Source organism: Symsagittifera roscoffensis, chromosome 2 (assembly GCF_963678635.1).
Source record: "Symsagittifera roscoffensis chromosome 2, txSymRosc1.1, whole genome shotgun sequence".
NCBI lineage: Eukaryota > Metazoa > Xenacoelomorpha > Acoela > Convolutidae > Symsagittifera > Symsagittifera roscoffensis.
The window spans coordinates 69273732-69289418 of record NC_087063.1 but is presented as its reverse complement, the minus strand read 5'-3'; the positions used below and the strand labels follow the sequence as shown (position 1 = coordinate 69289418).

The 15687-nt window shown below is 37.0% G+C and overlaps 1 protein-coding gene across 1 annotated transcript in view; it reads left to right on the top strand.

Annotated features, from left to right (window-relative positions):
• Nucleotides 1-15687, top strand: part of LOC134840350 (F-BAR domain only protein 2-like) — a 284611-nt gene that overhangs the window by 203242 nt on the left and 65682 nt on the right. The gene's annotated exons all lie outside the window — the stretch shown is intronic.

Below are 15687 nucleotides of genomic sequence, written 5' to 3'. Positions count from 1 at the left end.
AATACCAGTATTTCAATATAGGTTGTTTTTTGATAGCTGTACAATTTTCTCGATGCAAGCACGAATTTTGATGCTGCAAAAATAGATGCATATTATTTTTGAACAAAAAATTCAAATTAGAACTACAGCATTCTTCAAAAATACAATTCCAACGGTACATGAGCTTTGTATTCAGATTAGCACAAATTTAAAAAGGTAAAACAAAAATTGCCCGATGGCTAATCGAGGTTCTAAGTTATTGAACCTAACAAGGGCAAAACGGAAAAGAGGATACTCCAGTTGGACAGCATTTAAGACAGTGTGGTAGTTAGTGGTCAATTGGAGTGTAATTGGAAGATAATCGATCTGGCCGCCAGTAGCGTTAAGGTACCGACATTAGAGGCGGTGCATATTAGGAAAGAGAGGCCGGCAATGAACACGCGCGACGAGTTGAGAATAGAGAGCTGACACCAAAGCTATACTTCTAAAATCGAAAAATTTCGGCCAGAACTTAAAATATTGAAATAATTTTCATGTTCGCATGAAAATAGCAACTAATAGAAATTGTAATAAGAAAAAAGTTGAAGACTCTCAGATATTTGTGGTTGATTTTGAAAATTGATTTCATAATAATGGTTACATAATTTTGGTAATAATTGCGATGTTTTGAATAGTTAAGATTTTTTTTTGGTTCTGAATTAATTACGTGAATCCCACAAAAATCAGGTATCACAAATAGTAATTGGACTGAGTTGAGAGATCTATCATATTGAAGCAAAGTCGGGTATCACAAATTATCCTTGCACTTGGCTGATAGATATCTTACAATAAATCTGAATGAAAAAGAGAACTTTTTTGACTTCCGATCATTTGAAAAACGGAAGGAACTGGGTATTCTGATGTTTTAGTTTATTATTCTTTCTATTTGTTTCTACGCAAAACCAGCTTAAAATTTTTTTTAACCAAACACAATTCACAATTATTGTTAAAATTATGTAACAATTACATTGCAACTTTTTTAAATTAATTTAGCCACAAATTTCTGAGATTTTTCAACCTTTTTGTTTTCACAATTTCGTTTTGTTGCTAATTTCATGTTAACATGTAAATTATTTTAGTATTTTTCGTTTTAGATTAAGTTTTTTTTTCGATTCTGGAACTATAGCCTTAGTGCCAGCTCCCTACTTCCAAACTCGTCGCGCGTGTTAATTGCCGGTCTCTCTTTGCGTATGTGCGGCGCCTCTAATATAAATAACTCAATCCTGATGGGGGCCTGGTCGATTATCTTCCAATCAAACTCCGATTTACCACTATCACTACCACACTGCTTTATATGCTGTTCAACTGGTGTATCCTCTGTTCCTCAATCCTTGTGGTGAGATGTCATCGGACCGTCTGCCCAACATAGATGGATTTGCACTCACAACATTTAAGTCTGTACACCACTTTTGATTTTTGTTCACTGGAGAAAGAGGATTTTAAAAAGGACATGCAAGTCTTCATTTTCCGCGTCGTGAATATTATCTGCGCATTTGTGATATCCTGCACTTTTTTGCTATTGTCTGACTGTGATTCCCCAGATATTGAATCATCAAGATGGGTGGTGAATCGCTGCTGTAATCATATTTTTTTTGAACAAAAAATTCAAATAAGAACTACAGCAATCTTCAAAAATACAATTCCAACGGTACATGAGCTTTGTATTCAGATTAGCACAAGTTTGAAAAGGTAAAACAAAAATTGCCCGATGGCTAATCGAGGTTCTAAGTTATTGAACCTAACAAGGGCAAAACCGAAAAGAGGATACTCCAGTTGGACAGCATTTAAGACAGTGTGGTAGTTAGTGGTCAATTGGAGTGTAATTGGAAGATAATCGATCAGGCCGCCAGTAGCGTTAAGGTACCGACATTAGAGGCGGTGCATATTAGGAAAGAGAGGCCGGCAATGAACACGCGCGACGAGTTGAGAATAGAGAGCTGACACCAAAGCTATACTTCTAAAATCGAAAAATTTCGGCCAGAACTTAAATTATTGAAATAACTTTCATGTTCGCATGAAAATAGCAACTAATAGAAATTGTAATAAGAAAAAAGTTGAAGACTCTCAGATGTTTTTGGTTGATTTTGAAAATTGATATCATAATAGTGGTTACATAATTTTGGTAATAATTGCGATGTTTTGAATAGTTAAAATTTTTTTTGGTTCTGAATTAATGACGTGAGTCCCACAAAAATCAGGTATCACAAATAGTCATCGGACTGAGTTGAGAGATCTAGCATATTGAAGCAAAGTCGGGTATCACAAATTATCCTTGCACTTGGCTGATAGATATATTACAATAAATCTTAATGAAAAAGAGAAAATTTTTTTGACTTCCGACCATTTGAAAAACGGAAGGAACTGGGTATTCTGATGTTTTAGTTTATTATTCTTTCTATTTGTTTTCTACGCAAAACCAGCTTAAAATTTTTTTAAACCAACTACCAACCACAATTCACAATTATTGCTAAAATTATGTAACAATTACTCTGCAACTTTTTTTTATTAATTTAGCCACAAATTTCTGAGATTTTTCAACCTTTTTGTTTTCACAATTTCGTTTTGTTGCTAATTTCATGTTAACATGTAAATTATTTTAGTATTTTTCGTTTTAGATTAAGTTTTTTTTTCAATTCTGGAACTATAGCCTTAGTGCCAGCTCCCTACTTCCAAACTCGTCGCGCGTGTTAATTGCCGGTCTCTCTTTGCGTATGTGCGGCGCCTCTAATATAAATAACTCAATCCTGGTGGGGGCCTGGTCGATTATCTTCCAATCAAACTCCGATTTACCACTATCACTACCACACTGCTTTATATGCTGTCCAACTGGTGTATCCTCTGTTCCTCAATCCTTGTGGTGAGATGTCATCGGACCGTCTGCCCAACATAGATGGATTTGCACTCACAACATTTAAGTCTGTACACCACTTTTGATTTTTGTTCACTGGAGAAAGAGGATTTTAAAAAGGACATGCAAGTCTTCATTTTCCGCGTCGTGAATATTATCTGCGCATTTGTGATATCCTGCACTTTTTTGCTATTGTCTGACTGTGATTCCCCAGATATTGAATCATCAAGATGGGTGGTGAATCGCTGCTATAATCATATTTTTTTTGAACAAAAAATTCAAATAAGAACTACAGCAATCTTCAAAAATACTATTCCAACGGTACATGAGCTTTGTATTCAGATTAGCACAAATTTGAAAAGGTAAAACAAAAATTGCCCGATGGCTAATCGAGGTTCTAAGTTATTGAACCTAACAAGGGCAAAACCGAAAAGAGGATACTCCAGTTGGACAGCATTTAAGACAGTGTGGTAGTTAGTGGTCAATTGGAGTGTAATTGGAAGATAATCGATCAGGCCGCCAGTAGCGTTAAGGTACCGACATAAGAGGCGGTGCATATTAGGAAAGAGAGGCCGGCAATGAACACGCGCGACGAGTTGAGAATAGAGAGCTGACACCAAAGCTATACTTCTAAAATCGAAAAATTTCGGCCAGAACTTAAAATATTGAAATAACTTTCATGTTCGCATGAAAATGGCAACTAATAGAAATTGTAATAAGAAAAAAGTTGAAGACTCTCAGATGTTTGTGGTTGATTTTGAAAATTGATTTCATAATAGTGGTTACATAATTTTGGTAATAATTGCGATGTTTTGAATAGTTAAAATTTTTTTTGGTTCTGAATTAATGACGTGAGTCCCACAAAAATCAGGTATCACAAATAGTCATCGGACTGAGTTGAGAGATCTAGCATATTGAAGCAAAGTCGGGTATCACAAATTATCCTTGCACTTGGCTGATAGATATATTACAATAAATCTTAATGAAAAAGAGAAAATTTTTTTGACTTCCGACCATTTGAAAAACGGAAGGAACTGGGTATTCTGATGTTTTAGTTTATTATTCTTTCTATTTGTTTTCTACGCAAAACCAGCTTAAAATTTTTTTAAACCAACTACCAACCACAATTCACAATTATTGCTAAAATTATGTAACAATTACTTTGCAACTTTTTTTATTAATTTAGCCACAAATTTCTGAGATTTTTCAACCTTTTTGTTTTCACAATTTCGTTTTGTTGCTAATTTCATGTTAAAATGTAAATTATTTTAGTATTTTTCGTTTTAGATTAAGTTTTTTTTTCGATTCTGGAACTATAGCCTTAGTGCCAGCTCCCTACTTCCAAACTCGTCGCGCGTGTTAATTGCCGGTCTCTCTTTGCGTATGTGCGGCGCCTCTAATATAAATAACTCAATCCTGATGGGGGCCTGGTCGATTATCTTCCAATCAAACTCCGATTTACCACTATCATTACCACACTGCTTTATATGCTGTCCAACTGGTGTATCCTCTGTTCCTCAATCCTTGTGGTGAGATGTCATCGGACCGTCTGCCCAACATAGATGGATTTGCACTCACAACATTTAAGTCTGTACACGACTTTTGATTTTTGTTCACTGGAGAAAGAGGATTTTAAAAAGGACATGCAAGTCTTCATTTTCCGCGTCGTGAATATTATCTGCGCATTTGAGATATCCTGCACTTTTTTTGCTATTGTCTGACTGTGATTCCCCAGATATTGAACCATCAAGATGGGTAATGAATCGCTGCTATAATCACAGGTCTACCTTTTCTCAGCCATCTTGTTTTTGTTTTTGCTCTTCCGAAGGATCTTTTCAAGGGCATGCGATGCAATACCCGACAACCAACTGGATTTGGGTTATCCAACTACTGTTTACGGTTGATTTCCATCGCTTTATCAAAATTTACTCATGTGGACGTATTGCGGAAAACCCGGTGAAAAGTTCGGTCGATCACACTTCTCTTGTACTGAAGGGGGCGGAACTTCTTAAATGTAGTATGTTTCCGGTATCTTTTGGTTTCTGATTTCATCCAGAGTTATTTTTTTCAGTTTTTGTTAACGCTAATTTGTAAATGCCAATTTTCCAGATGTGTTTGGTGTCTCTATTGAACTCTGAATTTGGATCTAGTAAGTTTGCTGCCGGCAGCAACTCTTCTGGATCACCCTTTGGCGTTATCACCATGTCGTCAACGTAACGGAGAAAATTTTATCTTGCTGCTTTGACTTAGTTCTCTCCATTATCGCGATGCATTTTCTACAGTACCAGACAGTTTCACTTACATTTCGTTACTTATCATCTGATATATCACCGCATTGTACGTTATACCAGTTAAAACAGCATTCTCATTCCACACCTTTTGACCTGTACGTGACCTTTTTATTGCACTCTGGGGACATATTCCTTTAAGATATTTTTCGGGTATGAACATTTCAGGAATCTCCCTCGATAGTGCAGTTTCGTATTGCTTCAGCCAAAGATTTACTAAAATAGCGGCAAGAGATGCCCCTTTTACCATACCATCTTTCTGATTGTAACATATTTTTTTGCATTTGAAGTCGACTTGACTAACTGCCATGTTCAATATTCTCTTCAGGGTTTTTCTAGCAATTGACGGTGGTTTATCTAGTTCATACAGCTTTCTCAGAGCTATGTCCAAAGCTTCTTTGAAGGGGAAGATTTGTTTAGAAACTCTTCACATCTAGAGATGTCACATTTTCATTGGGCTCAAGACTACTGCTCCCTATGATTTCTCTCGCTTCTAGTGAGATGGTTTCGATGTTTGCGCTCAATCTTCAAAAATTTTTGCAAGAACTTTGTTCAGGTTATAATAAGAGCTACCAGGCAATGAGAGGACCGGTCTCAATTGGGTATTCTCTTTATGCACCTTCGCCAACCAATAAAGCCTGGCGAGCTGCCCCCAGTAGACGTCATCCTTGTGGAGATTCTCACTTATTTCGTCTTCTTTTCACTCATAGCCAACAGTTCCTTAGTGATATCTTTTTCTATATAACGATCGAATCACTTTTTTTTCCTTTCGCTGAACTGATTTGATTTTAATAACTCCATTACTCTTCAATTACTTTCGGGCCTTCTAAACGCCCTTGTCAGATGCTGTTTGTTTCACCTTTTTAACTTAGACTTTTGTCTTTTCTTCGATCTCACAAAGGGCCTCCGCAGGGACTTTTCAGTTTTGAGATCCAAAAGAAAGATATCAATATCGGCGAGAAAGTTTGTCTCAGTAAATTTATGCCTGATAGGATGTTGTGGCCCTAATGCCAACACTTATTGTATCCAATCTAGTAATTCAACATCATCAAGAGCTTTTACTGAACCCTCACCTGGCTGCCCTAGATGTCGATCTTGCCTTTCTGATAGTTTCATTACGTTCTTTTGCTGGGTCTTTTTAACTGTTTTTTTTTGTCCCTTGAGACCTAGGTATGTCTTTAACAAAGGCCAAAACTTCGCATCTAAAACCCTTTATAATTTCGTTTTCTAGACAAACTCTAATAAATTCAACAAGTTGGTGGCAGTTGATAAATTTAACATATTTGGAGGCATAATCTTGCACAAATTTCCAAAAGAGTCTTTCTTTAAAGTCCAAATCAAAATTAGAGGTGGGAGTACAATGGTACTCATTGTTTTGCAGGCCACAGGAATAAACTTCGTGGCACAAATAACACAAGTCTAACTCACCCTCTCCGTTGAAGCCTGCTCCTCAGTCCGTCCAACATTTTCCTTGCCTCTGTCCACCAGTCTTCTGTTCTCCGCATTCCCTCGTTTGCGATTTCTTTTTTGTGTTTGAACGAAGCTTCGACAAAACAGCTGGCAGTTGTCTTGGTGTTCGAAGACAATCCTTAAAGACTTCAGCTCGAGCTGGACGTCCTGTGCAGTGCCTGATATTCGTTCACCAGCTCCGCTCTTCCTTTTCTCTTTGAGATGCGACACCTCGTAATAAGAATGACTAGAATACCAGAGCTGATCAGCTGGTTCCTGATATCTGGTGTACCGTTTCTCTAACAGTATACAATTGCGCTGACATGTGTCAGTGTCTTCTGGATTTCTGCCAACTCCTATGCAGTGCTAGCTTTGTAATTGTTTCTTGCGATGGCTGTTGACAGAATTTATGATGATGTCCTGCCACACCGCCACTTGACGTTTTTCCGCTAGAGCTGCTTTGCAGAGTAAAATGCGAGATTTTTCTGTGGGTGCGTTGTGTTCGGGGTTTGAGGAAAGTCCCGGAATAGCCGATGTTTTGGGCAGAAATTGTTCCTTTTCCGGGTTGCTAAGTTGTTCCAGGCTGTGGTAGAGGGAGCTAGCCGAAACAATGTAGACCATTTCAATTCTAATATGGTAAAATCAAAAAAGATCATTAAATCGTGAGATTTTTCAACAAAAAAAATTGAAATTACGACTCTTTGTAGGAGAAATTGTAATTGAGAACTGGCTAAAGGCCACTAATTTCTGAGAGTTATGAATTTTTTTGTTGCTAAAATTTAAGTTTTTCAGTATTTTTTGTTTTAGCCAAAATTTTTCGATTCTGGAACTGTAGCCTCAGTGTCAACTGTAATTACATATTAAAATACGTAATCATTAATATTTTTTCCTATAATTTTCTGACTTTTTTAAAGCTAGTTTTACTGCGCCATTTTCAAAAACTTCACAATATCCAAAAAAATTTCAAATTAATTGAAATATCTTTTTTTTTTTTCAATTTTTTAAGTCATTTTTCTACAAAAACTGTTTTCCAATAGTCCTGTTTTACTATGGCTGTCGAATATGCTTAAATTTGTTTGTTTCGTTCAGATCTTATTATCACAACACACAGAGAAAACGGCACTAATTTGAAAAAAAAAACTTTGTTTTTCTTTTGTAACCGGCTATGCTTGTTTCCTGCAAATGTTGTTGATTTGCTACTGTATTTTGATTTTTTTTTGTTTTCCACGCAAAAAAAGATACAACAATCATCGCACAAAAAAGATAAAACAATACAGCAATCATCGGAGTAGTCCGTGTGATACATATTAAATCACTTTCATTGGTGATTTGAACGGCCTTAAAAATGTTGAAAAGTTTTTTGCATTATCATGAAAGAATATCATTAAAATTATGCTTTTTTTGGGTCTAATTTCAAGCTATAAAGGTTGCTCACCTTTATAGCTTGAAATTAGACCCAAAAAAGACAGGCTTATTTTGTTTTTCAACTCAAAACTTTTCCACAAATAATTATGGTAATGGTTGGAACGATTACTCTTAAGCCCTTCCAGTACTGATTCGAAATACATAAAATTACAAAAAATTGTTCAAGAGTTTTAGTCTAATTTCGTCCGAGTAAAGCAAGCGAGCAGGCTTATTATAAAAGGATAAGCCATGAAACTTAAGTTGAACTCAGTAAAACGTTTCAAGTTTTTTAAGCCATTTTTCGGATAGAAACCGTTGCCTGATTTGCCTAAATTACTGTGGTTTACGAATATGCCTAAATTATTGGTTTGCGTCAGATCTTTTCATCACACCACGCACAAAAACAACACAACTTGAAAAAAAAACATGAAAAATTTATGTAGTGTAGTTTTTAGGAATATAGTCGAACATTCTGTCTCCTACTTGCACAGCAACCGACTATCCTTGTTGTGTTTTGGAAGGTATTTGTTACACTACGATGCTTCGATGAGATAGCAAAAAGTTTTTATCTTACATATAAAATTGAAGGCCGCCTTGAGAAGTTGGTGAAGCAATTCATGAGAAAAGATATTAGAACAAAGTTATGGCCTTAAGGCCAGTTTTCTCGTATGGTTTTGGTTATCCAGTTCATTTGAGTAGAAAGTTTAGCGAAGACACTGCCATTGCTGCAGCTATTTGAGCTAGGGTTTTGGAGATTTTCGCTGATGGGGAGATAATAGCTGGCTACTCCATACACGCATTCAGGACTTGAAGTCCCGCATTGAAGTTTATATAGTTGACCGCCCAAGTCAAATGTGCAAATGTTACTGTCCGCAATAACGTTTTCAACACAGATATGATCGGCTCTGCAAAAGTCATCCATAGTCGAGTCGTCGCTGGTTTCAAACACCGATTCGTAGAAGAATGCTTTTTGCAAACGGAATGGAATTACAATTCCATTGGTATTGACTGAGACCATTCCACAAGAAGCAAGAAGCGACCCTAATGGAGGGTCCTCGTTGCAAATTCGTTGACTAGAGAACCAAGGCAATGATTCACGCATTCTTAAAAGAGCGACATCGTATGTTGGCTTTGCAGAAATTTGGAATCTGAAACCGTTAAGAAATGTATTTGATTGTTGTTAAAATAAAAAAACGATACTGATCAAAAATTAGGTAACGGAGCAAAAGTTTTTATTGAGGTCGTGTTCTTTTTTTATGAAAAAGTTTTAAAAGTTATTCTGCCTTTAAGAAAATTTAATCTATTATTCTGCCGTTTTACGGATGCATCAACAAGCGCTGTCAAATCCGATCATAGACTTTTTTTCCTGTGAGAAACTTGTATGACAGAATTAGTCAATCATTTTGAAACCTGTTTTAATAGCGAAAGCTAGTTTTTACACTTGCGATCTCTACACGTACGAAAGCAACATTCTTCTAATTCGGAATTAGACTACTACTAGACTTTAAGTGACCATATGGCGGATTTTGACATTTCATGTGTTTGACATCTTCATCGTAGTTGCAAATGTTGTTGATGTACTCCTATATTTTGTAAATTTACTAGACCTGACTTAGTTTATCTTCCTTTCTATGTTATTTATTTTCGCTTAAAAGCCTAATTTGGCCTAAATAGTTTCGGCTAATGGTTTATTGACAAAGATGGCAAAGGCGGAATACGTCCGATCGGAATTGGTAAAAATCTTTGAGGAGTCATGGGTAAATCTGTTGCCAAGCTTCTCAGGGCGGATGTAAGAGACTCCGTAGGCGTCCGCCAAACATGCGCTGGCCATCAGGGCGGAGTCGAAGCTGCTATTCACGGCGCAATCAAAACGTTTGAACTAGAATCAACTGAGTGCATGCTTCAAATCGATGCAACGAACATCTTCAACAACATGAACCGTGATCTATTGCTACACAACTCGCGCTTCACTTGCCCGAAAATAGCAAAACTATTTGATCAATACTTACCGGGAACCAGCTCGATGGTTTTTGGGAAACGTAGACAAGGCACAACACGGAGACAATATGGCAATGGCCTTTATGCTATCTGCATGAAGCCTTAAATGGACAGACTCGAAATGTACAACTTAGTTCAAGAATGGTTCGCCGACGATGCTGCAGCACTAAGAGAACTCATCCGTGTTAAGACTTGGTGGGGTCAACTGAACCAACTAGGCATAAAGGATGGATTTTTCCCGAAAGCGTCAAAGTGTTGGCGTCAAAAACCGAAGAACTTGCAGATTCTCCCACACGGCGAATGGCATTTAGACTTAAAGCCAAAGCTATCTTTGCGGGGTCGAATATCAACATAACATTTGCGGGACAAAAACATCTTCGGCTGTAATTGGAAATTTTCAAACATGCAAAGAGTTCATTCAAGACAAAATGATTATCATGATGGAACAGATCAGCAGGCTATCAAAAATGACCGAATCTGAACCACACTTGAGTAACGTAGTGTATAGCCGTGTTCTCCAGAACAGATGGAACTATTTGGTGAGAACACTCGGCAACCTTGATTAGATATTGGAACCTCTGGAACAACGAATCCGGGAATTCCCGCAAACTTTAGTGGGTAGAATCTCAGATGACGAGCGAAGTATACCTGCTCTCCAGGTCAGATTTGGAGTCTTAGGCATTTATAACTCGACTAAAATATGCCATCAACAGTACGATAACTCAACCCATCTGACAAATTGTCTTCAAAACGCTATAATCTCGGTGAGTTATACATAGAAAACATGGCATTTAGACTTGAAATCAGAAAACGAAACACTCTACGATCTGAAGTTGACCAGGATGATATCCTGAGAAAATTAGACGATAGAAGTAAACGCCACCTGGAAATCCTTCAAACAAAAAGCACATCTACATGGCTAATCACATTACCATCGAAAGATGACGATATGTATCTCAACAGCAGGAGTTCCGCGGTGTCATAAGATTAAGATATGGCTGGCCAATCATAGGTCTACCGCGCACTTGTGAATGTGGCAAAGAAAATAGCAACGACCATGCCATGATATGCAAGCTAGGAGGCTTTTTATCATGAGGCACAATGCTGTGAGGGATCTGTAGGCAGAGCTGCTTGCAAATGTTTGTGAAGGTATTGTAATTGAGCCAATGCTTCAGGCACAGACACTCTCCCACACTCGGCGAACTCCGAAAATAATTTTGAAAAAAATTGTTGTTGCTTGTGGTTATATGCTCTGAAATTGCAGAACACGTTGAGTCTGTTCTTATTTTTCTCAATAATAAATAATTTTTACATTTGCGAGAACAAGTGTTTTTTAATCGGGAACTAGGCTTTTTTCCCTTAAATTACTTTTCTTATACATCTCTAAGAAATAGTGAGGTTGATTTATCAGTGAACCATAGCAGTTTCGATACTTTTTTCCACTTGATGGAGAGCTAAAGCGATTGCCTTTTTAAGCCAAGGTCTGGGGTTTGAGTCCCAGAGGGACCTTGTTTTTTTCAGTATGTATGAAATGGAAAAAATTGTTGTTGGACTTTCGGTTGTCTGGTTATACTTTGTCGGCTTAGTTGCCACAGTTGGGAGTTTTCTTGTGCTGTCAGCACTTTATGGTACATGCAATTGTTTTTTTGTTTTCTCCTGTCATTTGTAAAATTAATACCCCTTGGTGTTGTTTATTTTCTGTGGTTTTTTTTGCTTAAAAGCTCTTGTTTAGGCCGAAATGGTTTTATTTTAATTACCTTACGTATTTTTGTCGCTTCAAAGCCCAAAAATAATTAATTTAAAAAATTAGGTAATTTTTGTTGCAAGATTCAATGTTTTAATAGCTGCAAATTATTTTATGACAACATTGTCTTTTGGCTTTTCTTTTGTTTCCGGATCAATGGGCGTCTTTCCACTTGTTTTCGGCTTAGGTACCGCTTGGTAAATACTTGAAGCTTAGTTAAAACTGGTGGTTGTGTTTTCCTCTGTTTTCTGAAGTTTCTCAATATTCTATTTTCTTTTTTTCCGATTTTGTTTTCGATTTCCGATTTCGTTATTAGTTTCATTTTCTATTTGCTACATTGCAATGCTGCGCTTGCCTTGTATCGAAAAAGATGCGAAGCTCGGCTTCACCGCTGTGTTTAGTTGGCGTGGTTTTCTTTCGCAAAAGATGCGAGGCTCAGCTTTGCTCTATGTAGAAAATATAGCTGGTGTATGGTTTATTTGTGGCTCAAATAGCATAACTGTATCGGACTCATAGTAATGGCACAAAGGCAAAGCGGAAGCAATGTTCAAGCTGAAAAAATGCGACTTGTTCCAATGCGACAAGTCCTGACCGGCTTCGAACTGGGCATTTTGAGTGCCAAGCATAGTGTACATGCAGCATAAGACATAGAATTTAAATGAATGCAAACCAAGCTATGAAAGGGTTCAGTGATGCTCATAGGCAAGGTGTTTAACTGTAAATAAGTCCCGATTTCTAATGCTTGCCAATTGCAAGCATAATGAAAAAAAGTCTGCGAAATATGTAACTATTGTAATAATCAGAGGTTCAACTAGCCTTACCCTTCACGGATGAAGATAGTCCGAATAATATTGATACTCTTCCTGCCGGTTGTGTGGGTAAAATCGCCTGCGATAACTTCCAGTTGGTTCGCTGAAAGTATATCTAAGTTTTCGTTCCGACCACTTAACATCAAAGGAAGGAACAATAGCAGTTTTTTTGGCCGATTTTAGCACCTGAGTGGAATCATGAATAGCTATTAATACCTATTAAAAATAGGAGCATTGAAGGGTTTCATATGCATATAAAACCCGCAAATGCTCGTATTTTCAAAAGTTATTAGCTATTCTGACCCATTTGGCCACATTTTTCTTGAAACTTAGTTAATTAGTTCGTAGTTTTATTAGCAACCTCCAAAGATTTTGTCTTCCTTCTGTTTTTTATTAGGTCGACCACATTAATTTTCTCAGTTCTTTCTATAAAGACCCTAAAATGATTCAAAATTTATGCGCTGCAAAAAAGGCGTTTCAGTGCAATTTATGGAAATTTCAACCAAAGAATTGCGTGTTTTTGGCGGGCATTCCCCTCAAAAATACTATTTATTGGCGCCATAGGTGCATTTAGAAAAAGTTCAAGAACGGTCAGCCAAAAGTTGAGATCTTAAAATAGTACAAAGAGGGACCCTTTGGGTTGGTAGAGGGGCCAATCCCTGAGGAAGGTTGTTCCGAACCCCCAACCCCCAAATTCCGCTGCTGATCGGAACATTTTGTGCTACTTGAAAAGCTAACGGATGTCCTTGTTTTGCTTGGAAGTGGCTCATCTTTTTGCCGCCTTATCCTAGCCTGAATATTCTGTGTTACTTACGCAGCAATCAACAATCCTTGTTTTACCATGTGCTGAGATATAGTAAGAAGTTAGGATGCTTTATCTTACCGGTTCGAATTTGTAGAATGCAGCTAGCGGACGTTACAACCCAATTCGAATCTATAACCGAGCCCCCGCAGAAAGATGCGCTTCCGAAAGACGCTATCTTGACATAAAATGGTCTGCAGGGGCTCGGAGCTCCATTAATAATACCAGTTTGTAGATGTTTCTCAACAGAATTGATATCTTGAGTACAGTTAAAACAAGTGACTATAAAAAATAATGAGAAACTATATGTGTTAATGGAATTGCTTTTGGATTTATTTTTTTTCCATCAGGTTCGTGTTTTTGATTCGAACTTAATTTTATGTTGCCAAGGCAAATTTTGTCTTTGTTATCTTTTGAATAGCTGTGTTTTTATTTGCGGGATGCTGCTGTCCATGAACTTTATTATAGTGAAGTTAATTTTAGATGACTTGCTATGATAATTTATTTATTTATTTGTATTTCAGTAGGTATTACGCAATTAAGTTAAATTGTACAAGCTCATAGAAGTTAATCAATGCGCCTACCTAAGAGCATCAACAGGCCATAGACCCTAATTTTACGCCCCTAAAAATCATTTTAAGCTAATATAATCAAAGCAAAAACATTACTAAAATCAAAGCAAAAACATTAATTTAAAAGGCAATATACTTAAAATCTATCTTTTTTCTTACGTTTTTTGTCACTGCGTTTAAGGGACGGCCTTGGTCTGCGAAAGCGTCTGTCAGTACTCCTTATACTTCAGAGTCTAAGTACACTCTAGAATGATCAGAATGACTCAATTAAGGCCTCACTGTGAATTAGTGGTAAGGTCCACATCTTTGAGCACTGAAGACACCCATCACAAACCAGAGACGTCCTTAAAATTTTTTATAATCACTCGAAGACAATATTAACCTGGCAAGATAATTAATATATTAGAGATTATAGCTCATCGGATCTCATCTGAACATGATACAAGTAGTTTCAGGTTGTTTTTTTTTTACTTTTTGATGTTTTTTTTACTAGGTATTTCGTCTATTGACCACTATTTGAATTCAAATTAGGGGGTGCCTACTTTTAAAGCAGAAATTGAGTCTCTGTTCTTATCACCCAACATGCGTTTGGTTTTAGAGGTTCCCTTATGCCCTACCGGAGGGTATGATATTATAATCCTTGAATCCGAATGGATCGATAAACCTTATTTCTAAGTCGGAGCGATATAAAACAACTAGTTGACAGACAGCATTAATTCAACTCAGTTTCTTATTTCAATTAGAGTTCGTCCTCTCTGTCTATCAAGGTCAAGTGACCAGCCGTCTAGGCGTTTAACATAAGATTATTAGTAATATAATTAACATACATAGCAGGTTAGTTTGTCGATCCAGACCGGATGACATTCCCCCTTCACAACAAAAATTTATAAACTTTTGTTTGTCAAATTGAGTTTTAAAGTCCCCTTGGGACTAATAGATTTGAGTTTTATAGTCCCGCTAGATTCTGTTGACATCATTTTTCTGTTTGTATGTCCTGCTTTGCATTGTCTTCCCCCTGGCTTTCGTGTTCCTTGTCATCAACAATTCAACAATGGTTTTGTTCCCTCACTATTAACAGTAAATCCTAACCACTCAACTTGTTTGCATGCAAACTTACATTTATCCAATGATATCGCCAGGTTTTCCTCGTCTAGTTTTTTCAGAACTGATTGCAACTTTTGTTTGTGTGTATCCAACGATCCTTTTGTGACGATTAAGATGTCATCCAAATAGGCGTAAGTGTTCGTGCAATTTGTAAGAGTTAAATCGATCGCTTTTTGAAATTCAGCTGGCATATCTGTGAGGCCATAAAATCCTGTTTGAAATTGATAAGTTCCAGTAGCGTTGCCCCCAACAAGACTAAAGTTGCATTGTTCTTTGGTCGTTTTATCCAACGGGATTTGTGAATATGCGTATCGAAGGTCGAGTGTTGAAAATAGTGTTTGTTTGGATTTGTCTGATTTTACCACCTGCGCGATATTGTCCAACAATAATTCAATGTTTGGTATTTGTTTTTGTGAATGAATTTGTTGATTTTCTTAGAATCTAACGCGAACTTGACTGTTTGATCCTTTTTCACTGTGATTACAATTGGACTAATAAATTGTCGATCCAAGCATTTATCTAGTTTGATGATGTGATTTTGATCCATCAATTTGTTCAATTCCCCTTCAACTCTTTTCTGTAAGTGCACCAGAATACGTCGTCCTTTTTGTTGTATTGGCATGAAGTCTTGACTGAATTGAGTTTTCATCA